Below are 23,887 nucleotides of genomic sequence, written 5' to 3' on the forward strand. Positions count from 1 at the left end.
TCATGTTTCACAAAAACAGTTTTGAGAGACGTTGTCAGTTTTTGTATGTGCTACATCCTCCAAAGCGGTTGGCAGTAAACATCAGGTCACGGTACGCCACGGTAGGCCACGGAGTCAATGAGCTCGAGTTGAAAAAGAAAAGCGCATACAGCACCTGGATTCCCAGGCGGCTCCCATCCAAGTACTAACCAGGCCCGACCCTGCTTAGCTTCCGAGATCAGACGAGATCGGGCCTTGTTCAGGGTGGAATGGCCGTACGCAATTAGTGCAGGCGCAAAAACCAGGTTTTATACAGTAGCACATAAGGAGTGAGAAAGCTGCTGAGGCTCGACGTTCACTTCTTCTACAAAAACAATCATTAGTTAGATATAAACGGCAAGTAATTGATTCAGTAGGACTCCTATCCATGTAAACGATCATTGTGACATCTGAATTCATTAATTATCATGAAATACACTGCGTGTGCGTGTGATGTTAAATGTTTGAACCAAGGTTAACGGTTTTAAAGTGTCAGAGAATGGGTGGTTTGATTTTTTGACGTCCTCCCATGATCTGAAGTGAGCGTGCGTGTTTGTGTTGGTGAAAGTTTAAGAAATGTACAACTGTCGGTTTCAGCTCTTGGTGCTCCCTGCTGGCAGTATCACTATACTGTCCTCATGTTTCACCAAAAATAGTTTTGAGAGACGTTGTCAGTTTTTGTATGTTGCTTAAATCCTCCAAAGCGGTGGCAGTAAACATCAGGTCACGGCTACGCACGGTAGGCCACGGAGTCAATGAGCTCGAGTTTGAAAAATAAATAGCTTACAGCACCTAGTATTCCCAGGCGGTCTTCCATCCAAGTACTAACCAGGCCCGACCCTGCTTAGCTTCCGAGATCAGACGAGATCGGGCGTGTTCAGGGTGGTATGGCCGTAAGCACTTAGTGCAGGCGCAAAACCAGGTTTTATACAGTAGCACATAAAGAGTGAGAAAGCTGCTGAGGCTCGACGTTACACTTTTACAAAAACAATCATTAGTTAGATATAAACGGCAGTAATTGATTCAGTAGGACTCCTTATCCATGTAAACGATCATTGTGACATCTGAATTCATTAATTATCTGAAATACACTGCGTGTGCGTGTGATGTAAATGTTTGAACCAAGGTTAACGGTTAAAGTGTCAGAGAATGGGTGGTGATTTTTTGACTGTCCTCCCATGATCTGAAGTGAGCGTGCGTGTTTGCTGTTGGTGAAAGTTTAAGAAATGTACAACTGTCGGTTTCAGCTCTCTGGTGCTCCCTGCTGGCAGTATCACTATACTGTCCTCATGTTTCACAAAAATAGTTTTGAGAGACGTTGTCAAGTCTTTGTATGTTGCTTAAATCCTCCAAAGCGGTTGGCAGGTAAACATCAGGTCACGGTACGCCACGGTAGGCCACGGAGTCAATGAGCTCGAGTTGAAAAAGAAAATGCTTACAGCCACCTGTATTCCCAGGCGGTCTCCCATCCAAGTACTAACCAGGCCCGACCCTGCTTAGCTTCCGAGATCAGACGAGATCGGGCGAGTTCAGGGTGGTATGGCCGTAAGCAATTAGATGCAGGCGCAAACCAGGTTTATACAGTAGAACATAAGGAGTGAGAAAGCTGCTGAGGCTCGACGTTACACTCTTTACAAAAACACTCATTAGTTAGATATAAACGGCAGTAATTGATTCAGTAGGACTCCTTATCCATGTACACGATCATTGTGACATCTGAATTCATTAATTATCTGAAATACCCTGCGTGTGCGTGTGATGTTAAATGTTTGAAACCAAGGGTTCACGGTTAAAGTGTCAGAGAATGGGTGGTGATTTTTTGACGTCCTCCCATGATCTGAAGTGAGCGTGCGTGTTGGTGTTGGTGAAAGTTTAGATACTGCTACAACTGTCGGTTCAGCTCTCTGGTGCTCCCTGCTGGCAGTATCAATATACTGTCCTCATGTTTCACAAAAATAGTTTTGAGAGACGTGTCAGTTTTTGTCTGTGCTTAAATCCCTCCAAAGCGGTGGCAGTAAACATCAGGTCACGGTACGCCACGGAGTCAATGAGCTCGAGGTTGAAAAAGAAAAAGCTTTACAGCACCTGGTATTCCAGGCGGTCTCCCATCCAAGTACTAACCCAGGCCCCGACCCTGCTTAGCTTCGAGATCAGACGAGATCGGGGTGTTCAGGTTGGTATGGCCGTAAGCAATTAGTACAGGCGCAAAACCAGTTGTATACAGTAGCACATAAGGAGTGATGAAAGCTGCTGAGGCTCGACGTTACACTTTTCCAAAAACAATCATTAGTTAGATATAAACGGCAGTAAATGATTCAGTAGGACTCCTTATCCATGTAAACGATCATTGTGACATCTGAATTCATTAATTATCTGCAATACACTGCGTGTGCGTGTGATGTTAAATGTTTGAACCAAGGTTAACGGTTAAAGTGTCAGAGAATGGGTGGTGATTTTTGACGTCCTCCCATGATCTGAAGTGAGCGTGCGTGTTTGTGTTGGTGAAAGTTTAAGAAATGTACAACTGTCGGTTTCAGCTCTTGGTGCTCCCTGCTGGCAGTATCACTATACTGTCCTCATCTTCACAAAAATAGTTTTGAGAGACGTTGTCAGTTTTTGTATGTTGCTTAAATCCTCCAAAGCGGTTGGCAGTAAACATCAGGTCACGGTACGCCACGGGAGGCCCACGGAGTCAATGAGTCGAGTTGAAAAGAAAAAGCTTTACAGACACCTGGTATTCCCAGGCGGTCTCCCATCCAAGTACTAACCAGGCCCGACCCTGCTAGCTTCCGAGATCAGACGAGATCGGGGTGGTTCAGGGTGGTATGCCGTAAGCAATTAGTGCAGGCGCAAAACCAGGTTTTTATACAGTAGCACATAAGGACGTGAGAAGCTGCTGAGGCTCGACGTATCCACTCTTTACAAAACAATCATTAGTTAGATATAAACGGCAGTAATTGATTCAGTAGGACTCCTTATCCATGTAAACGATCATTGTGACATCTGAATTCATTAATTATCTGAAATACACTGCGTGTGCGTGTGATGTTAAATGTTTTAACCAAGGTTAACGGTTAAAGTGTCAGAGAATGGGTGGTGATTTTTTTGACGTCCTCCATGATCTGAAGTGAGCGTGCGTGTTTGTGTTGGTGAAAGTTAAGAAATGTACAACTGTCGGTTCAGCTCTCTGGTGCTCCCTGCTGGCAGTATCACTATACTGTCCTCATGTTTCACAAAAATAGTTTTGAGAGACGTTGTCAGTTTTTGTATGTTGCTTAAATCCTCCAAAGCGGTTGGCAGTAAACATCAGGTCACGGTACGCCACGGTAGGCCACGGAGGCAATGAGCTCGAGTTGAAAAGAAAAAGCTTACAGCACCTGGTATTCCCAGGCGGTCTCCCATCCAAGTACTAACCAGGCCCGACCCTGCTTAGCTTCCGAGATCAGACGAGATCGGGCGTGTTCAGGGTGGTATGGCCGTAAGCAATTAGTGCAGGCGCAAAACCAGGTTTTATACAGTAGCACATAAGGAGTGAGAAAGCTGCTGAGGCTCGACGTTACACTTTTACAAAAACAATCATTAGTTAGATATAAACGGCAGTAATTGATTCAGTAGGACTCCTTATCCATGTAAACGATCATTGTGACATCTGAATTCATTAATTATCTGAAATACACTGCGTGTGCGTGTGATGTTAAATGTTTGAACCAAGGTTAACGGTTAAAGTGTCAGAGAATGGGTGGTGATTTTTTGACGTCCTCCCATGATCTGAAGTGAGCGTGCGTGTTTGTGTTGGTGAAAGTTTAAGAAATGTACAACTGTCGGTTCAGCTCTCTGGTGCTCCCTGCTGGCAGTATCACTATACTGTCCTCATGTTTCACAAAAATAGTTTTGAGAGACGTTGTCAGTTTTTGTATGTTGCTTAAATCCTCCAAAGCGGTTGGCAGTAAACATCAGGTCACGGTACGCCACGGTAGGCCACGGAGTCAATGAGCTCGAGTTGAAAAGAAAAAGCTTACAGCACCTGGTATTCCCAGGCGGTCTCCCATCCAAGTACTAACAGGCCCGACCCTGCTTAGCTTCCGAGATCAGACGAGATCGGGGTGTTCAGGGTGGTATGGCCGTAAGCCAATTAGTGCAGGCGCAAAACCAGGTTTTATACAGTAGCACATAAGGAGTGAGAAAGCTGCTGAGGCTCGACGTTACACTCTTACAAAAACAATCATTAGTTAGATATAAACGGCAGTAATTGATTCAGTAGGACTCCTTATCCATGTAAACGATCATTGTGACATCTGAATTCATTAATTATCTGAAATACACTGCGTGTGCGTGTGATGTTAATGTTTGAACCAAGGTTAACGGTTTTAAAGTGTCAGAGAATGGGTGGTGATTTTTTGACGTCCTCCCATGATCTGAAGTGAGCGTGCGTGTTTGTGTTGGTGAAAGTTTAAGAAATGTACAACTGTCGGTTCAGCTCTCTGGTGCTCCCTGCTGGCAGTATCACTATACTGTCCTCATGTTTCACAAAAATAGTTTTGAGAGACGTTGTCAGTTTTTGTATGTTGCTTAAATCCTCCAAAGCGGTTGGCAGTAAACATCAGGTCACGGTACGCCACGGTAGGCCACGGAGTCAATGAGCTCGAGTTGAAAAAGAAAAGCTTACAGCACCTGGTATTCCCAGGCGGTCTCCCATCCAAGTACTAACCAGGCCCGACCCTGCTTAGCTTCCGAGATCAGACGAGATCGGGCGTGTTCAGGGTGGTATGGCCGTAAGCAATTAGTGCAGGCGCAAAACCAGGTTTTATACAGTAGCACATAAGGAGTGAGAAAGCTGCTGAGGCTCGACGTTACACTTTTACAAACACAATCATTAGTTAGATATAAACGGCAGTAATTGATTCAGTAGGACTCCTTATCCATGTAAACGATCATTGTGACATCTGAATTCATTAATTATCTGAAATACACTGCGTGTGCGTGTGATGTTAAATGTTTGAACCAAGGTTAACGGTTAAAGTGTCAGAGAATGGGTGGTGATTTTTTGACGTCCTCCCATGATCTGAAGTGAGCGTGCGTGTTTGTGTTGGTGAAAGTTTAAGAAATGTACAACTGTCGGTTCAGCTCTCTGGTGCTCCCTGCTGGCAGTATCACTATACTGTCCTCATGTTTCACAAAAATAGTTTTGAGAGACGTTGTCAGTTTTTGTATGTTGCTTAAATCCTCCAAAGCGGTTGGCAGTAAACATCAGGTCACGGTACGCCACGGTAGGCCACGGAGTCAATGAGCTCGAGTTGAAAAAGAAAAAGCTTACAGCACCTGGTATTCCCAGGCGGTCTCCCATCCAAGTACTAACCAGGCCCGACCCTGCTTAGCTTCCGAGATCAGACGAGATCGGGCGTGTTCAGGGTGGTATGGCCGTAAGCAATTAGTGCAGGCGCAAAACCAGGTTTTATACAGTAGCACATAAGGAGTGAGAAAGCTGCTGAGGCTCGACGTTACACTCTTACAAAACAATCATTAGTTAGATATAAACGGCAGTAATTGATTCAGTAGGACTCCTTATCCATGTAAACGATCATTGTGACATCTGAATTCATTAATTATCTGAAATACACTGCGTGTGCGTGTGATGTTAAATGTTTGAACCAAGGTTAACGGTTTAAGTGTCAGAGAATGGGTGGTGATTTTTTGACGTCCTCCCATGATCTGAAGTGAGCGTGCGTGTTTGTGTTGGTGAAAGTTTAAGAAATGTACAACTGTCGGTTCAGCTCTCTGGTGCTCCCTGCTGGCAGTATCACTATACTGTCCTCATGTTTCACAAAAATAGTTTTGAGAGACGTTGTCAGTTTTTGTATGTTGCTTAAATCCTCCAAAGCGGTTGGCAGTAAACATCAGGTCACGGTACGCCACGGTAGGCCACGGAGGCAATGAGCTCGAGTTGAAAAAGAAAAGCTTACAGCACCTGGTATTCCCAGGCGGTCTCCCATCCAAGTACTAACCAGGCCCGACCCTGCTTAGCTTCGAGATCAGACGAGATCGGGCGTGTTTTTTTTTTTAATCTTTTTTATTATCAAAAATATATTCAATTTTATACAATTACACATTCATTTATACAGTATATCAAATAAAGTAAATGAAAAACAGTCCCACAAATAAACCACCTCAGAAACCGCACAAACAATTAGCTAAACACACTTTCTCTTTTAAATTAAAATAAGAACAACACAGCAAAAGCAGTATCTTTTCCCGAATACACTTACCCTCGAAATTAAACCGCCCCTCAATCCCAAAGCACAAACCGAACAGCCCAAACACAGAATCTTTTAGCCTCGACCATTTACCCACAAAATTAAACCACCCCTCATTCGAAAAAAACACACAAAACCAAAATCCCACACAAAACCCCCCACTCTCCCACCTCCAAAATAAGCCACCCCCTTTAAACCACCCAAATCAACCCCAACGGTGCCCTGCTCAGTCATCCATACAATTCCATTCTCATTCACACCACATACTCCCGCGCTCTCTACAAACATACTCACAAACAAAGCCTCGTCCACAACATACAGCATTCGTAAGTGTCTTTTCCATTCATTCACAAACAGCCTCCATGCATCCAACTTTCTCCTTTCATACAGCGCAAAATTGCGTCTGTTAAAAATCGCCCTCCTTGCGAATCCAAAGATCATATGATCATTTTCCAATTTCTATATTTCCTACTCACTCCCAAGAGTACAGACAATTCCCACCCCCGTTCCACCCAGCAGTCTCCCACACTGCACCCTCCCAGCAGCCCCTTGATTTTTCCCCAGAACTCCACTAGCTCGCAACAATACACAAAAATGTGATTCACGTCTTCATCCCCACTTTCACACACCATACACGTCCTCCCATACACTCCCCTGTGCATTTGGTGCAGGATGATGCATGTGAAAATCCTCCTGTGCCTTATCTTGAAATCAAGATCAAATATTGCATGCGGTGTGTGCGGTATGTTAATGTACTTCCACAAAATGTTGGGTGTAATGTCCGGATATGTGTCTGCCCATTTACTCTCACATGTGGGTTTTTTTTGCACTCTATGTGTCAATGCATGCTTATACCAAATCTTTGTCTTGACATCAGTAATGGCGTGTGTCTCCCCCCCCAGGCACAGGAAGATTCCCACCCCATCATCCTGCCCAACCCTCCCCTTATTTCTAAACCCGTCCCCCCATTCACTCATCACACACTCTTCCACTCTCTCCAACACTTTCACAATCACTCCCCTCCTATATGTTATTCCCCTTCTCTCTCATTATCCTAATCACTCTTTCTTTATCCCATCTCCCTCCCCTGTCCACTAGATCTCCCACCCGCTTCAGCCCCGCCCTCTCAAGAGCCACGCTCTTGATGACCCCTCCGCCCCCCTGTTTAAAATATGGGCTGGAGAGGAAAGGTAGCCTCATCACAGACGCTCTTGACTCGCATACGAGTGTAGTCTTATCAAACAGCAGGAACCACGCGTTGAGCACCTCCTGGAAGAACCGCGGCAGATGTGCATATGCCGCTGCGTTCTGCGTCTGCAACAAATTGTCATCACTTAAGAGACCAAATGTGCTCAGCCACTGGCTGAAGTGGCCCTTCCAGGCCGCCTCCCGACTTGCATCCCTAAATTTGCCTATCAATTTAGTTCGTAACGCAGTTCTTTTTGCGAGTACGTCCATCAATCCTAGCCCACCCTGATCATTGACCCTTATCAGCGTTCTATGCGCTATACTGGCTGCTTTGCTCCTCCAAATAAAGTCTCTAACGACTTTGGCAATCTTCTGCTCAGCCCAAGTCGGAAGCGCACAAGTGCTCAAGGCATGATTCACCTGCGACAACACTAGAGCATTGGTGACGGCCACCCTTCCCCTCAACAGCAGACCCCTAGCCCTCCACATACTCAGGGTCTTTTGCATACGCCCAATAACATCCTTCCACGTCAAATCATCGCATTCATTCTCATCACTACCAACATACACTCCGAGCACTTTTCTTTGATTCTCCACTACTTTGAATCCCCATTTGTTATCTAGGTCTTTGTTCCTACCCATCCCCATTATTTCAGATTTCTCCATATTAATTTTTGCTCCTGAAGCTCTCTCATACGTTTCTATATGTTTCAACACTATATCCACATCACTCTCACTTTTTACCATTACATTAATATCATCCGCATACTGCATTAAACTAATTTTTCCCTTACCTATTCCACACACTCTTTTGTCATTCAAAATTAAAGCCGCCAACGGCTCCGCCACCATGCTATAGAGCAGTGCTGACATTGGGCAGCCCTGCCTCACTGACCTCTTGACATCGAAAGAGTCAGTCAGAGCACCGTTACACTTAATTTTACTCTTAGCCCCCCCATAGAGCAATCCCACCCACCCCCTTAATTTAGTCCCAAATCCAAGTTTCTCCAGTACCCTCCCCAAGAAATCCTGATCCACCCTATCAACGCTTTGTTTAAATCAATCCCCAGCCACAATCCTCCCTCCCCTTCCATATCTCTAACTACCTGTTTTATTGTAATATCGAATCCCCAATGTCCCTCCCCGGAATGCTCTACGCTTGAGTTGGACCTATTACTGAGCCTATTACCTCCCTCATTCTATTCGCAAGTATCTTGGCAATAATTTTATAGTCAGTGTTGAGTAGATGATTGGCCTATAGTTATCAAGATTTTTGTTATCACCCTTATTTTTATAAAAAATCGTAATTATGCCTAATCCATACTCTCCGGGAGCCAGCCTGTTTTCTCCACATACTTGCAGAGTTTTTCAACCACCGGAGCCAGAATTCCCTTAAAGCCGACGTAAAACTCGGCTGTCAGACCATCACTCCCCGGGCTCTTATCTTGTTTAGTCCATCAATAGCACTATAAATCTCTTGCACAGAAATTCACAATCGCACCAAGCACTATCCTCCCTACTTAAAGTCCTCTCCAGTGCCTCTAAGGCCTCTCCCACACTATCCTCATCACATGCATCTTTTTTAAATAAACACTCATAATAATCCCTAACTACTTTTAATATCTCTTCCTTATCAGTTATTATTTGACCACCATTATCTAATACCTCCTTTATCTCCGTTTTATTTTGTTTTTGTTTTTCCAAACCCAGGAAAAAGGCTGTGCTCCTTTCCCCTTCGTACATATATTGTATCCTGCTTCTAATAGCAGCCCCTCTACACTTCGCTACCTCTAAGGCACTCAATTTTTCTTTTAAATCCACATATTTTTCCGTACATATATTACCCTCCTCATCTAACAGTTTAATTTCCTCATTTAGTTGTTTTCTCAAATGAACCTCCTCTGCATTTTCCCTTTTCCTTTTTTCTATACCATACCTGACACATTTGTTTTTAATTCTTATTTTCACACTCTCCCACCACACACTCATATTCGCATCATCATTCCATTCATCCATCGTTCTCTTCAAAAAAAAAAACCATGCTCTTCATAAACACAGCATCTCCCAAAAAGCTGGCATTAAAGCACCAAGGCCTCTGGTTGACACTCCCTCCCCTCCCTCCCACCTCTAACCTAATCCCCGCGTGGTCACTCCAGGTATTATTGATGTATTCCACACTCTTAATTAATTTAACATTACCACTTTGTACCAACACAAAGTCAATCCTACTCTGTTTCAGAGTATTAGCAACAAGTTGCCTCCTTGAAAAACCTTTTCCCACGGGTGTAGGACTCTCCATATGTCTACCAATTGATAGTTCTCCATCAAGTCCCTAAGGGTTTGCCTAGTGCTGTCCCCTTTAAACGTATTGTTACTCGATAAATCAGACCGAGTCAAAATACATTAAAATCCCCCACAATCATACAGTTAGGGTTGCACCACACATTTAAACCAGCCAAAAAACCCTCCTCTCCTTCTCCCCATTGGGTGCATGTAAATTACTTATTCTAAGTTCCCTCCCCTCATAAACACAATCAACAACTAAAACCTCCCCTCTAAATCTCTATGAACTAAATTAATCCCCGTTATTTTAGCACTATTAAAACATATTGCCACTCCCCTGGCCCTGGGAGTCCCTTCAGAAAATAAATCTGGCCTTTCCACTGCTTTCTACTCCTATTCAGTAGGTTGTCATCCCACCTAGTTTCCTGTAAACACAAAATATCAGCTCTTATGTCCAATATGGCATTTCTTTTATATTTCAGTTCTCATACCGTTCGCATTCAGGGAAAAAATAACCAAGCCATAAATAATAAAAATAAAATAAGGAAAAACCAACGAAAAAGAGCCAGCTAGCACAATAACCTTCATCAAAAAATTAACAATTCTTATTCTTCTTCCCACTCCCGTCCGTTTTTTTGCCTTGCAGACAGCCTTTTTTTAGCCTCCCTAGCTCCTCCAAGTCCATGTCACTCCCCGAGCTCCCCTCCCCTCACAGTTTCAACAACAAAATCCCCACTCTCCCCCACCTCCTCATTGCCCCAAGTCATTTAATGCAGTTAGCCCCGTTCCATCCCCAACATTCTTACCCCTTCCTGTTTTTCACCTCTGCCTCTCACGCTCCTGTCTCCCTGCCGCCGCGGCAGGCCCCTCGCTCAGCTCTCCCCTCAGGTCCGGGTCCGCAGGCTGGCCCGAGGTGAGCTCCTCCTCCAGCAACGTGGGGAATTCCTCCCCCCCAGAGGCACCGTCCCGGTCCATGCTCGCGCCCATGCCCTCCTCCTCGTCCTCACCACCACCGTCGTCCTGCGCCCCCGGTGCGCCACCATCCAGCTCGCCGCCGTCCCCCTCCGCCTCCACCGCCACCGGGCATATGCAGTCCCTCTCCCTCCTCCGGCACGTCAGACACTTTACCACCCCTGTGGCACACTCCCGGGCGTAGTGGCCCTGGCATCCGCAATTGTGGCAGGTGAAATCCGGGCACTCGCGCAGGATATGGCCAGGCTGCATACAGTTCCTACATACCTTCATCTGTCGGTCGTGGATAACTCTAAGTATTCAACACCCGTGGCCGTGTTGAATCTAGTGGAATACGGCAAGGATTGCACGAGCTCATTAAATTTTCACCCGTACAATCCTTGTTCCGTCCGCCTATGTTGGTGCCCGGCCACATCCTCCTCTAATGGACGAAATCGCCCGGACTCCCCACCCTCTTAGTCTCTCCAGGATTTCCTCGTCGATATGTATGCTGGCAGGGTGAGAAAGGAAACCACCAGCTCGTCATTGCATAGTTCTCTGGCAATTATCCTTGTATTGTGTACCTTAAAGCCGTCCAGTAGACGGTCCTTCCCCCCTCTCTCCACACACCGTCACCTCCAGCTTCCCGAGGGCCAGCACCCTACAAGCCCTTATCTCTCCGCACACACCGCCATAGCCTTCATTAGTTCTCCAATGGGTATAACATCCCCGCACTGCTCCACGCAAACCGTGAGCCTCCTCTCATACTTGCGCTCTGTCTTTTTTAACCCGTCCGCTGTTTCTCCACCAGCCACCTGCTCTTGCCCGCCTCCAGCCGTCTTGCCGTTCCATCTCCCCCGCTCCCTCCTTCTCTCCTTTCTCCTCCCGACTCCTCCGCAGCACTCCTTCCTCCTCGCAACCCGCCAACTTCTCCCTTTTTCATTCCGTCCTCCTCCACCTCACGTCCTGCACCATTCTCCGTCGCTCCAGCTCGCCGCCCGCCGGCCCTCATTTCAACCCGGTGGCTTCGCCGAAGCTAAGCCCCGGATCGTTCTCGCCTCCACAGTAGCTACAAGGAACAAAAAAAGACTGGAAAATATATAAATATAAACTCAGGGCGATCCCCCAACAGTCTATGACTGCGGGGGACGAAAAAACACAAAATAACTAGGTTGTAAGACCAGATAGCAATACTCCAACAAAACTCTCTCCACCAGAACAAACAATTCACCATGCGGCTGTTCAAAAACACTACGTACTCCGACACTGTAGGGGGCGTCAGGGTGGTATGGCCGTAAGCAATTAGTGCAGGCGCAAAACCAGGTTTTATACAGTAGCACATAAGGAGTGAGAAAGCTGCTGAGGCTCGACGTTACACTCTTACAAAAACAATCATTAGTTAGATATAAACGGCAGTAATTGATTCAGTAGGACTCCTTATCCATGTAAACGATCATTGTGACATCTGAATTCATTAATTATCTGAAATACACTGCGTGTGCGTGTGATGTTAAATGTTTGAACCAAGGTTAACGGTTAAAGTGTCAGAGAATGGGTGGTGATTTTTTGACGTCCTCCCATGATCTGAAGTGAGCGTGCGTGTTTGTGTTGGTGAAAGTTTAAGAAATGTACAACTGTCGGTTCAGCTCTCTGGTGCTCCCTGCTGGCAGTATCACTATACTGTCCTCATGTTTCACAAAAATAGTTTTGAGAGACGTTGTCAGTTTTTGTATGTTGCTTAAATCCTCCAAAGCGGTTGGCAGTAAACATCAGGTCACGGTACGCCACGGTAGGCCACGGAGTCAATGAGCTCGAGTTGAAAAAGAAAAAGCTTACAGCACCTGGTATTCCCAGGCGGTCTCCCATCCAAGTACTAACCAGGCCCGACCCTGCTTAGCTTCCGAGATCAGACGAGATCGGGCGTGTTCAGGGTGGTATGGCCGTAAGCAATTAGTGCAGGCGCAAAACCAGGTTTTATACAGTAGCACATAAGGAGTGAGAAAGCTGCTGAGGCTCGACGTTACACTTTTACAAAAACAATCATTAGTTAGATATAAACGGCAGTAATTGATTCAGTAGGACTCCTTATCCATGTAAACGATCATTGTGACATCTGAATTCATTAATTATCTGAAATACACTGCGTGTGCGTGTGATGTTAAATGTTTGAACCAAGGTTAACGGTTAAAGTGTCAGAGAATGGGTGGTGATTTTTTGACGTCCTCCCATGATCTGAAGTGAGCGTGCGTGTTTGTGTTGGTGAAAGTTTAAGAAATGTACAACTGTCGGTTCAGCTCTCTGGTGCTCCCTGCTGGCAGTATCACTATACTGTCCTCATGTTTCACAAAAATAGTTTTGAGAGACGTTGTCAGTTTTTGTATGTTGCTTAAATCCTCCAAAGCGGTTGGCAGTAAACATCAGGTCACGGTACGCCACGGTAGGCCACGGAGTCAATGAGCTCGAGTTGAAAAAGAAAAAGCTTACAGCACCTGGTATTCCCAGGCGGTCTCCCATCCAAGTACTAACCAGGCCCGACCCTGCTTAGCTTCCGAGATCAGACGAGATCGGGCGTGTTCAGGGTGGTATGGCCGTAAGCAATTAGTGCAGGCGCAAAACCAGGTTTTATACAGTAGCACATAAGGAGTGAGAAAGCTGCTGAGGCTCGACGTTACACTTTTACAAAAACAATCATTAGTTAGATATAAACGGCAGTAATTGATTCAGTAGGACTCCTTATCCATGTAAACGATCATTGTGACATCTGAATTCATTAATTATCTGAAATACACTGCGTGTGCGTGTGATGTTAAATGTTTGAACCAAGGTTAACGGTTAAAGTGTCAGAGAATGGGTGGTGATTTTTTGACGTCCTCCCATGATCTGAAGTGAGCGTGCGTGTTTGTGTTGGTGAAAGTTTAAGAAATGTACAACTGTCGGTTCAGCTCTCTGGTGCTCCCTGCTGGCAGTATCACTATACTGTCCTCATGTTTCACAAAAATAGTTTTGAGAGACGTTGTCAGTTTTTGTATGTTGCTTAAATCCTCCAAAGCGGTTGGCAGTAAACATCAGGTCACGGTACGCCACGGTAGGCCACGGAGTCAATGAGCTCGAGTTGAAAAAGAAAAAGCTTACAGCACCTGGTATTCCCAGGCGGTCTCCCATCCAAGTACTAACCAGGCCCGACCCTGCTTAGCTTCCGAGATCAGACGAGATCGGGCGTGTTCAGGGTGGTATGGCCGTAAGCAATTAGTGCAGGCGCAAAACCAGGTTTTATACAGTAGCACATAAGGAGTGAGAAAGCTGCTGAGGCTCGACGTTACACTTTTACAAAAACAATCATTAGTTAGATATAAACGGCAGTAATTGATTCAGTAGGACTCCTTATCCATGTAAACGATCATTGTGACATCTGAATTCATTAATTATCTGAAATACACTGCGTGTGCGTGTGATGTTAAATGTTTGAACCAAGGTTAACGGTTAAAGTGTCAGAGAATGGGTGGTGATTTTTTGACGTCCTCCCATGATCTGAAGTGAGCGTGCGTGTTTGTGTTGGTGAAAGTTTAAGAAATGTACAACTGTCGGTTCAGCTCTCTGGTGCTCCCTGCTGGCAGTATCACTATACTGTCCTCATGTTTCACAAAAATAGTTTTGAGAGACGTTGTCAGTTTTTGTATGTTGCTTAAATCCTCCAAAGCGGTTGGCAGTAAACATCAGGTCACGGTACGCCACGGTAGGCCACGGAGTCAATGAGCTCGAGTTGAAAAAGAAAAAGCTTACAGCACCTGGTATTCCCAGGCGGTCTCCCATCCAAGTACTAACCAGGCCCGACCCTGCTTAGCTTCCGAGATCAGACGAGATCGGGCGTGTTCAGGGTGGTATGGCCGTAAGCAATTAGTGCAGGCGCAAAACCAGGTTTTATACAGTAGCACATAAGGAGTGAGAAAGCTGCTGAGGCTCGACGTTACACTTTTACAAAAACAATCATTAGTTAGATATAAACGGCAGTAATTGATTCAGTAGGACTCCTTATCCATGTAAACGATCATTGTGACATCTGAATTCATTAATTATCTGAAATACACTGCGTGTGCGTGTGATGTTAAATGTTTGAACCAAGGTTAACGGTTAAAGTGTCAGAGAATGGGTGGTGATTTTTTGACGTCCTCCCATGATCTGAAGTGAGCGTGCGTGTTTGTGTTGGTGAAAGTTTAAGAAATGTACAACTGTCGGTTCAGCTCTCTGGTGCTCCCTGCTGGCAGTATCACTATACTGTCCTCATGTTTCACAAAAATAGTTTTGAGAGACGTTGTCAGTTTTTGTATGTTGCTTAAATCCTCCAAAGCGGTTGGCAGTAAACATCAGGTCACGGTACGCCACGGTAGGCCACGGAGTCAATGAGCTCGAGTTGAAAAAGAAAAAGCTTACAGCACCTGGTATTCCCAGGCGGTCTCCCATCCAAGTACTAACCAGGCCCGACCCTGCTTAGCTTCCGAGATCAGACGAGATCGGGCGTGTTCAGGGTGGTATGGCCGTAAGCAATTAGTGCAGGCGCAAAACCAGGTTTTATACAGTAGCACATAAGGAGTGAGAAAGCTGCTGAGGCTCGACGTTACACTTTACAAAAACAATCATTAGTTAGATATAAACGGCAGTAATTGATTCAGTAGGACTCCTTATCCATGTAAACGATCATTGTGACATCTGAATTCATTAATTATCTGAAATACACTGCGTGTGCGTGTGATGTTAAATGTTTGAACCAAGGTTAACGGTTAAAGTGTCAGAGAATGGGTGGTGATTTTTTGACGTCCTCCCATGATCTGAAGTGAGCGTGCGTGTTTGTGTTGGTGAAAGTTTAAGAAATGTACAACTGTCGGTTCAGCTCTCTGGTGCTCCCTGCTGGCAGTATCACTATACTGTCCTCATGTTTCACAAAAATAGTTTTGAGAGACGTTGTCAGTTTTTGTATGTTGCTTAAATCCTCCAAAGCGGTTGGCAGTAAACATCAGGTCACGGTACGCCACGGTAGGCCACGGAGTCAATGAGCTCGAGTTGAAAAAGAAAAAGCTTACAGCACCTGGTATTCCCAGGCGGTCTCCCATCCAAGTACTAACCAGGCCCGACCCTGCTTAGCTTCCGAGATCAGACGAGATCGGGCGTGTTCAGGGTGGTATGGCCGTAAGCAATTAGTGCAGGCGCAAAACCAGGTTTTATACAGTAGCACATAAGGAGTGAGAAAGCTGCTGAGGCTCGACGTTACACTTTACAAAAACAATCATTAGTTAGATATAAACGGCAGTAATTGATTCAGTAGGACTCCTTATCCATGTAAACGATCATTGTGACATCTGAATTCATTAATTATCTGAAATACACTGCGTGTGCGTGTGATGTTAAATGTTTGAACCAAGGTTAACGGTTAAAGTGTCAGAGAATGGGTGGTGATTTTTTGACGTCCTCCCATGATCTGAAGTGAGCGTGCGTGTTTGTGTTGGTGAAAGTTTAAGAAATGTACAACTGTCGGTTCAGCTCTCTGGTGCTCCCTGCTGGCAGTATCACTATACTGTCCTCATGTTTCACAAAAATAGTTTTGAGAGACGTTGTCAGTTTTTGTATGTTGCTTAAATCCTCCAAAGCGGTTGGCAGTAAACATCAGGTCACGGTACGCCACGGTAGGCCACGGAGTCAATGAGCTCGAGTTGAAAAAGAAAAAGCTTACAGCACCTGGTATTCCCAGGCGGTCTCCCATCCAAGTACTAACCAGGCCCGACCCTGCTTAGCTTCCGAGATCAGACGAGATCGGGCGTGTTCAGGGTGGTATGGCCGTAAGCAATTAGTGCAGGCGCAAAACCAGGTTTTATACAGTAGCACATAAGGAGTGAGAAAGCTGCTGAGGCTCGACGTTACACTTTTACAAAAACAATCATTAGTTAGATATAAACGGCAGTAATTGATTCAGTAGGACTCCTTATCCATGTAAACGATCATTGTGACATCTGAATTCATTAATTATCTGAAATACACTGCGTGTGCGTGTGATGTTAAATGTTTGAACCAAGGTTAACGGTTAAAGTGTCAGAGAATGGGTGGTGATTTTTTGACGTCCTCCCATGATCTGAAGTGAGCGTGCGTGTTTGTGTTGGTGAAAGTTTAAGAAATGTACAACTGTCGGTTCAGCTCTCTGGTGCTCCCTGCTGGCAGTATCACTATACTGTCCTCATGTTTCACAAAAATAGTTTTGAGAGACGTTGTCAGTTTTTGTATGTTGCTTAAATCCTCCAAAGCGGTTGGCAGTAAACATCAGGTCACGGTACGCCACGGTAGGCCACGGAGTCAATGAGCTCGAGTTGAAAAAGAAAAAGCTTACAGCACCTGGTATTCCCAGGCGGTCTCCCATCCAAGTACTAACCAGGCCCGACCCTGCTTAGCTTCCGAGATCAGACGAGATCGGGCGTGTTCAGGGTGGTATGGCCGTAAGCAATTAGTGCAGGCGCAAAACCAGGTTTTATACAGTAGCACATAAGGAGTGAGAAAGCTGCTGAGGCTCGACGTTACACTTTTACAAAAACAATCATTAGTTAGATATAAACGGCAGTAATTGATTCAGTAGGACTCCTTATCCATGTAAACGATCATTGTGACATCTGAATTCATTAATTATCTGAAATACACTGCGTGTGCGTGTGATGTTAAATGTTTGAACCAAGGTTAACGGTTAAAGTGTCAGAGAATGGGTGGTGATTTTTTGACGTCCTCCCATGATCTGAAGTGAGCGTGCGTGTTTGTGTTGGTGAAAGTTTAAGAAATGTACAACTGTCGGTTCAGCTCTCTGGTGCTCCCTGCTGGCAGTATCACTATACTGTCCTCATGTTTCACAAAAATAGTTTTGAGAGACGTTGTCAGTTTTTGTATGTTGCTTAAATCCTCCAAAGCGGTTGGCAGTAAACATCAGGTCACGGTACGCCACGGTAGGCCACGGAGGCAATGAGCTCGAGTTGAAAAAGAAAAAGCTTACAGCACCTGGTATTCCCAGGCGGTCTCCCATCCAAGTACTAACCAGGCCCGACCCTGCTTAGCTTCCGAGATCAGACGAGATCGGGCGTGTTCAGGGTGGTATGGCCGTAAGCAATTAGTGCAGGCGCAAAACCAGGTTTTATACAGTAGCACATAAGGAGTGAGAAAGCTGCTGAGGCTCGACGTTACACTTTACAAAAACAATCATTAGTTAGATATAAACGGCAGTAATTGATTCAGTAGGACTCCTTATCCATGTAAACGATCATTGTGACATCTGAATTCATTAATTATCTGAAATACACTGCGTGTGCGTGTGATGTTAAATGTTTGAACCAAGGTTAACGGTTAAAGTGTCAGAGAATGGGTGGTGATTTTTTGACGTCCTCCCATGATCTGAAGTGAGCGTGCGTGTTTGTGTTGGTGAAAGTTTAAGAAATGTACAACTGTCGGTTCAGCTCTCTGGTGCTCCCTGCTGGCAGTATCACTATACTGTCCTCATGTTTCACAAAAATAGTTTTGAGAGACGTTGTCAGTTTTTGTATGTTGCTTAAATCCTCCAAAGCGGTTGGCAGTAAACATCAGGTCACGGTACGCCACGGTAGGCCACGGAGTCAATGAGCTCGAGTTGAAAAAGAAAAAGCTTACAGCACCTGGTATTCCCAGGCGGTCTCCCATCCAAGTACTAACCAGGCCCGACCCTGCTTAGCTTCCGAGATCAGACGAGATCGGGCGTGTTCAGGGTGGTATGGCCGTAAGCAATTAGTGCAGGCGCAAAACCAGGTTTTATACAGTAGCACATAAGGAGTGAGAAAGCTGCTGAGGCTCGACGTTACACTTTTACAAAAACAATCATTAGTTAGATATAAACGGCAGTAATTGATTCAGTAGGACTCCTTATCCATGTAAACGATCATTGTGACATCTGAATTCATTAATTATCTGAAATACACTGCGTGTGCGTGTGATGTTAAATGTTTGAACCAAGGTTAACGGTTAAAGTGTCAGAGAATGGGTGGTGATTTTTTGACGTCCTCCCATGATCTGAAGTGAGCGTGCGTGTTTGTGTTGGTGAAAGTTTAAGAAATGTACAACTGTCGGTTCAGCTCTCTGGTGCTCCCTGCTGGCAGTATCACTATACTGTCCTCATGTTTCACAAAAATAGTTTTGAGAGACGTTGTCAGTTTTTGTATGTTGCTTAAATCCTCCAAAGCGGTTGGCAGTAAACATCAGGTCACGGTACGCCACGGTAGGCCACGGAGTCAATGAGCTCGAGTTGAAAAAGAAAAAGCTTACAGCACCTGGTATTCCCAGGCGGTCTCCCATCCAAGTACTAACCAGGCCCGACCCTGCTTAGCTTCCGAGATCAGACGAGATCGGGCGTGTTCAGGGTGGTATGGCCGTAAGCAATTAGTGCAGGCGCAAAACCAGGTTTTATACAGTAGCACATAAGGAGTGAGAAAGCTGCTGAGGCTCGACGTTACACTTTTACAAAAACAATCATTAGTTAGATATAAACGGCAGTAATTGATTCAGTAGGACTCCTTATCCATGTAAACGATCATTGTGACATCTGAATTCATTAATTATCTGAAATACACTGCGTGTGCGTGTGATGTTAAATGTTTGAACCAAGGTTAACGGTTAAAGTGTCAGAGAATGGGTGGTGATTTTTTGACGTCCTCCCATGATCTGAAGTGAGCGTGCGTGTTTGTGTTGGTGAAAGTTTAAGAAATGTACAACTGTCGGTTCAGCTCTCTGGTGCTCCCTGCTGGCAGTATCACTATACTGTCCTCATGTTTCACAAAAATAGTTTTGAGAGACGTTGTCAGTTTTTGTATGTTGCTTAAATCCTCCAAAGCGGTTGGCAGTAAACATCAGGTCACGGTACGCCACGGTAGGCCACGGAGTCAATGAGCTCGAGTTGAAAAAGAAAAAGCTTACAGCACCTGGTATTCCCAGGCGGTCTCCCATCCAAGTACTAACCAGGCCCGACCCTGCTTAGCTTCCGAGATCAGACGAGATCGGGCGTGTTCAGGGTGGTATGGCCGTAAGCAATTAGTGCAGGCGCAAAACCAGGTTTTATACAGTAGCACATAAGGAGTGAGAAAGCTGCTGAGGCTCGACGTTACACTCTTACAAAAACAATCATTAGTTAGATATAAACGGCAGTAATTGATTCAGTAGGACTCCTTATCCATGTAAACGATCATTGTGACATCTGAATTCATTAATTATCTGAAATACACTGCGTGTGCGTGTGATGTTAAATGTTTGAACCAAGGTTAACGGTTAAAGTGTCAGAGAATGGGTGGTGATTTTTTGACGTCCTCCCATGATCTGAAGTGAGCGTGCGTGTTTGTGTTGGTGAAAGTTTAAGAAATGTACAACTGTCGGTTCAGCTCTCTGGTGCTCCCTGCTGGCAGTATCACTATACTGTCCTCATGTTTCACAAAAATAGTTTTGAGAGACGTTGTCAGTTTTTGTATGTTGCTTAAATCCTCCAAAGCGGTTGGCAGTAAACATCAGGTCACGGTACGCCACGGTAGGCCACGGAGTCAATGAGCTCGAGTTGAAAAAAGAAAAAGCTTACAGCACCTGGTATTCCCAGGCGGTCTCCCATCCAAGTACTAACCAGGCCCGACCCTGCTTAGCTTCCGAGATCAGACGAGATCGGGCGTGTTCAGGGTGGTATGGCCGTAAGCAATTAGTGCAGGCGCAAAACCAGGTTTTATACAGTAGCACATAAGGAGTGAGAAAGCTGCTGAGGCTCGACGTTACACTTTTACAAAAACAATCATTAGTTAGATATAAACGGCAGTAATTGATTCAGTAGGACTCCTTATCCATGTAAACGATCATTGTGACATCTGAATTCATTAATTATCTGAAATACACTGCGTGTGCGTGTGATGTTAAATGTTTGAACCAAGGTTAACGGTTAAAGTGTCAGAGAATGGGTGGTGATTTTTTGACGTCCTCCCATGATCTGAAGTGAGCGTGCGTGTTTGTGTTGGTGAAAGTTTAAGAAATGTACAACTGTCGGTTCAGCTCTCTGGTGCTCCCTGCTGGCAGTATCACTATACTGTCCTCATGTTTCACAAAAATAGTTTTGAGAGACGTTGTCAGTTTTTGTATGTTGCTTAAATCCTCCAAAGCGGTTGGCAGTAAACATCAGGTCACGGTACGCCACGGTAGGCCACGGAGTCAATGAGCTCGAGTTGAAAAAGAAAAAGCTTACAGCACCTGGTATTCCCAGGCGGTCTCCCATCCAAGTACTAACCAGGCCCGACCCTGCTTAGCTTCCGAGATCAGACGAGATCGGGCGTGTTCAGGGTGGTATGGCCGTAAGCAATTAGTGCAGGCGCAAAACCAGGTTTTATACAGTAGCACATAAGGAGTGAGAAAGCTGCTGAGGCTCGACGTTACACTTTACAAAAACAATCATTAGTTAGATATAAACGGCAGTAATTGATTCAGTAGGACTCCTTATCCATGTAAACGATCATTGTGACATCTGAATTCATTAATTATCTGAAATACACTGCGTGTGCGTGTGATGTTAAATGTTTGAACCAAGGTTAACGGTTAAAGTGTCAGAGAATGGGTGGTGATTTTTTGACGTCCTCCCATGATCTGAAGTGAGCGTGCGTGTTTGTGTTGGTGAAAGTTTAAGAAATGTACAACTGTCGGTTCAGCTCTCTGGTGCTCCCTGCTGGCAGTATCACTATACTGTCCTCATGTTTCACAAAAATAGTTTTGAGAGACGTTGTCAGTTTTTGTATGTTGCTTAAATCCTCCAAAGCGGTTGGCAGTAAACATCAGGTCACGGTACGCCACGGTAGGCCACGGAGTCAATGAGCTCGAGTTGAAAAAGAAAAAGCTTACAGCACCTGGTATTCCCAGGCGGTCTCCCATCCAAGTACTAACCAGGCCCGACCCTGCTTAGCTTCCGAGATCAGACGAGATCGGGCGTGTTCAGGGTGGTATGGCCGTAAGCAATTAGTGCAGGCGCAAAACCAGGTTTTATACAGTAGCACATAAGGAGTGAGAAAGCTGCTGAGGCTCGACGTTACACTTTTACAAAAACAATCATTAGTTAGATATAAACGGCAGTAATTGATTCAGTAGGACTCCTTATCCATGTAAACGATCATTGTGACATCTGAATTCATTAATTATCTGAAATACACTGCGTGTGCGTGTGATGTTAAATGTTTGAACCAAGGTTAACGGTTAAAGTGTCAGAGAATGGGTGGTGATTTTTTGACGTCCTCCCATGATCTGAAGTGAGCGTGCGTGTTTGTGTTGGTGAAAGTTTAAGAAATGTACAACTGTCGGTTCAGCTCTCTGGTGCTCCCTGCTGGCAGTATCACTATACTGTCCTCATGTTTCACAAAAATAGTTTTGAGAGACGTTGTCAGTTTTTGTATGTTGCTTAAATCCTCCAAAGCGGTTGGCAGTAAACATCAGGTCACGGTACGCCACGGTAGGCCACGGAGTCAATGAGCTCGAGTTGAAAAAGAAAAAGCTTACAGCACCTGGTATTCCCAGGCGGTCTCCCATCCAAGTACTAACCAGGCCCGACCCTGCTTAGCTTCCGAGATCAGACGAGATCGGGCGTGTTTTTTTTCTTTTTATTATCAAAAATAGATTCAATTTTATACAATTACACATTCATTTATACGTATATCAAATAAAAGTAAATGAAAAACAGTCCCACAAATTAAACCACCCTCAGAAACCGCACAAACAATTAACTAAGCACACTTTCTCTTTTAAATTAAAATAAGAACAACACAGCAAAAGCAGTATCTTTTCCCGAATACACTTACCCTCGAAATTAAACCGCCCCTCAATCCCAAAGCACAAACCGATTAGCCAAACACAGATTATTTTAACCTCGACCATTTACCCACAAAATTAAACCACCCCTCATTCGAAAAAACCACACAAAACCAAAATCCCACAAAAAAACCCCCCACTCTCCCACCTCCAAAAATAAGCCACCCCCTTTAAACCACCCAAATCAACCCCAAACGGTGCCCTGCTCAGTCATCCATACAATTCCATTCTCATTCACACCACATACTCCCGCGCTCTCTACAAACATACTCACAAACAAAGCCTCGTCCACAACATACAGCATTCGTAAGTGTCTTTTCCATTCATTCACAAACAGCCTCCATGCATCCAACTTTCTCCTTTCATACAGCGCAAAATCGCGTCTGTTAAAAATCGCCCTCCTTGCGAATCCAAAGATCATATTGATCATTTTCCAATTTCTATATTTCCTACTCACTCCCAAGAGTACAGACAATTCCCACCCCCGTTCCACCCAGCAGTCTCCCACACTGCACCCTCCCAGCAGCCCCTTGATTTTTCCCCAGAATTCCACTAGCTCGCAACTCTTTCCAATATGGCATTTCTTTTATATTCAGTTCTCATAACCTTCGCATTCAGGGAAAAAATAACCAAAGCCATAAATAATAAAAAATAAAATAAGGAAAAACCAACGAAAAAGAGCCAGCTAGCACAATAACCTTCATCAAAAAAAATTAACAATTCTTATTCTTCTTCCCACTCCCCTCCGTTTTTTGCTTTGCGGACAGCCTTTTTTTCGCCTCCCTTAGCTCCTCCATGTCCATATCACTCCCCGAGCTCCCCTCCCTCACAGTATTATCAACAAAATCCCCACTCTCACCCACCTCATCATTGCCCCAAGTCATATTAAGTACAGTTTTCCCCGTCCCATCCCCAAACATTCTTACCCCTTCCCGTCTTTCACCTCTGCCTCTCACGCTCCTGTCTCCCTGCCGCCGCGGCAGGCCCTCGCTCCGCTCTCCCCTCAGGTCCGCAGGCTGGCCCGAGGTGAGCTCCTCCTCCAGCAACGTGGGGAATTCCTCCCCCCCAGAGACACCGTCCCGGTCCATGCTCGCGCCCATGCCCTCCTCCTCGTCCTCACCACCACCGTCATCCGGCGCCCCCGGTTCGTCACCATCCAGCTCGCCGCCGTCCTCCTCCGCCTCCTTCTCCACCGGGCATATACAGTCTCTCTCTCTCCTCCGGCATGTCAGACACTTTGCCACCCCAGTGGCACACTCCCGAGCGTAGTGGCCCTGGCATCCACAATTATGGCAGGTAAAATCCGGGCACTCACGCAGGATGTGGCCCGGCTG

General features: G+C 45.3%; 21 non-coding genes and 3 pseudogenes across 21 annotated transcripts; all 24 read right to left on the bottom strand.

Annotated features, from left to right (window-relative positions):
• Window positions 1-142: 142 nt before the first annotated feature.
• On the bottom strand, window positions 143-260 carry LOC130383290 (5S ribosomal RNA; annotated as a pseudogene).
• Window positions 261-798: 538 nt separating this feature from the next.
• On the bottom strand, window positions 799-917 carry LOC130383404 (5S ribosomal RNA). Its single transcript, XR_008895843.1, has one exon. It is a non-coding gene; the product is annotated as a 5S ribosomal RNA (ribosomal RNA).
• Window positions 918-1,450: 533 nt separating this feature from the next.
• Window positions 1,451-1,569, bottom strand: LOC130383408 (5S ribosomal RNA). The gene has a single exon (XR_008895846.1). It is a non-coding gene; the product is annotated as a 5S ribosomal RNA (ribosomal RNA).
• Window positions 1,570-2,091: 522 nt separating this feature from the next.
• Window positions 2,092-2,209, bottom strand: LOC130383296 (5S ribosomal RNA; annotated as a pseudogene).
• A 527-nt stretch (window positions 2,210-2,736) lies between these two features.
• Window positions 2,737-2,854, bottom strand: LOC130383294 (5S ribosomal RNA; annotated as a pseudogene).
• Window positions 2,855-3,383: 529 nt separating this feature from the next.
• On the bottom strand, window positions 3,384-3,502 carry LOC130383280 (5S ribosomal RNA). Its single transcript, XR_008895733.1, has one exon. It is a non-coding gene; the product is annotated as a 5S ribosomal RNA (ribosomal RNA).
• Window positions 3,503-4,030: 528 nt separating this feature from the next.
• Window positions 4,031-4,147, bottom strand: LOC130383286 (5S ribosomal RNA). The gene has a single exon (XR_008895736.1). It is a non-coding gene; the product is annotated as a 5S ribosomal RNA (ribosomal RNA).
• Window positions 4,148-4,677: 530 nt separating this feature from the next.
• On the bottom strand, window positions 4,678-4,796 carry LOC130383372 (5S ribosomal RNA). The gene has a single exon (XR_008895811.1). It is a non-coding gene; the product is annotated as a 5S ribosomal RNA (ribosomal RNA).
• Window positions 4,797-5,325: 529 nt separating this feature from the next.
• On the bottom strand, window positions 5,326-5,444 carry LOC130383383 (5S ribosomal RNA). The gene has a single exon (XR_008895822.1). It is a non-coding gene; the product is annotated as a 5S ribosomal RNA (ribosomal RNA).
• Window positions 5,445-12,520: 7,076 nt separating this feature from the next.
• LOC130383394 (5S ribosomal RNA) lies at window positions 12,521-12,639 on the bottom strand. The gene has a single exon (XR_008895833.1). It is a non-coding gene; the product is annotated as a 5S ribosomal RNA (ribosomal RNA).
• Window positions 12,640-13,168: 529 nt separating this feature from the next.
• Window positions 13,169-13,287, bottom strand: LOC130383405 (5S ribosomal RNA). The gene has a single exon (XR_008895844.1). It is a non-coding gene; the product is annotated as a 5S ribosomal RNA (ribosomal RNA).
• A 529-nt stretch (window positions 13,288-13,816) lies between these two features.
• LOC130383288 (5S ribosomal RNA) lies at window positions 13,817-13,935 on the bottom strand. Its single transcript, XR_008895738.1, has one exon. It is a non-coding gene; the product is annotated as a 5S ribosomal RNA (ribosomal RNA).
• Window positions 13,936-14,464: 529 nt separating this feature from the next.
• Window positions 14,465-14,583, bottom strand: LOC130383297 (5S ribosomal RNA). The gene has a single exon (XR_008895739.1). It is a non-coding gene; the product is annotated as a 5S ribosomal RNA (ribosomal RNA).
• Window positions 14,584-15,112: 529 nt separating this feature from the next.
• Window positions 15,113-15,231, bottom strand: LOC130383298 (5S ribosomal RNA). The gene has a single exon (XR_008895740.1). It is a non-coding gene; the product is annotated as a 5S ribosomal RNA (ribosomal RNA).
• Window positions 15,232-15,759: 528 nt separating this feature from the next.
• On the bottom strand, window positions 15,760-15,878 carry LOC130383299 (5S ribosomal RNA). Its single transcript, XR_008895741.1, has one exon. It is a non-coding gene; the product is annotated as a 5S ribosomal RNA (ribosomal RNA).
• Window positions 15,879-16,406: 528 nt separating this feature from the next.
• On the bottom strand, window positions 16,407-16,525 carry LOC130383310 (5S ribosomal RNA). The gene has a single exon (XR_008895752.1). It is a non-coding gene; the product is annotated as a 5S ribosomal RNA (ribosomal RNA).
• Window positions 16,526-17,054: 529 nt separating this feature from the next.
• On the bottom strand, window positions 17,055-17,173 carry LOC130383322 (5S ribosomal RNA). The gene has a single exon (XR_008895761.1). It is a non-coding gene; the product is annotated as a 5S ribosomal RNA (ribosomal RNA).
• A 529-nt stretch (window positions 17,174-17,702) lies between these two features.
• Window positions 17,703-17,821, bottom strand: LOC130383333 (5S ribosomal RNA). Its single transcript, XR_008895772.1, has one exon. It is a non-coding gene; the product is annotated as a 5S ribosomal RNA (ribosomal RNA).
• A 528-nt stretch (window positions 17,822-18,349) lies between these two features.
• On the bottom strand, window positions 18,350-18,468 carry LOC130383344 (5S ribosomal RNA). The gene has a single exon (XR_008895783.1). It is a non-coding gene; the product is annotated as a 5S ribosomal RNA (ribosomal RNA).
• Window positions 18,469-18,997: 529 nt separating this feature from the next.
• On the bottom strand, window positions 18,998-19,116 carry LOC130383355 (5S ribosomal RNA). The gene has a single exon (XR_008895794.1). It is a non-coding gene; the product is annotated as a 5S ribosomal RNA (ribosomal RNA).
• Window positions 19,117-19,645: 529 nt separating this feature from the next.
• On the bottom strand, window positions 19,646-19,764 carry LOC130383366 (5S ribosomal RNA). The gene has a single exon (XR_008895805.1). It is a non-coding gene; the product is annotated as a 5S ribosomal RNA (ribosomal RNA).
• Window positions 19,765-20,294: 530 nt separating this feature from the next.
• LOC130383373 (5S ribosomal RNA) lies at window positions 20,295-20,413 on the bottom strand. Its single transcript, XR_008895812.1, has one exon. It is a non-coding gene; the product is annotated as a 5S ribosomal RNA (ribosomal RNA).
• A 529-nt stretch (window positions 20,414-20,942) lies between these two features.
• Window positions 20,943-21,061, bottom strand: LOC130383374 (5S ribosomal RNA). The gene has a single exon (XR_008895813.1). It is a non-coding gene; the product is annotated as a 5S ribosomal RNA (ribosomal RNA).
• A 528-nt stretch (window positions 21,062-21,589) lies between these two features.
• LOC130383375 (5S ribosomal RNA) lies at window positions 21,590-21,708 on the bottom strand. Its single transcript, XR_008895814.1, has one exon. It is a non-coding gene; the product is annotated as a 5S ribosomal RNA (ribosomal RNA).
• Between the last annotated feature and the right edge of the window lie 2,179 nt (window positions 21,709-23,887).

Source organism: Gadus chalcogrammus, chromosome 5, assembly GCF_026213295.1.
Source record: "Gadus chalcogrammus isolate NIFS_2021 chromosome 5, NIFS_Gcha_1.0, whole genome shotgun sequence".
NCBI lineage: Eukaryota > Metazoa > Chordata > Actinopteri > Gadiformes > Gadidae > Gadus > Gadus chalcogrammus.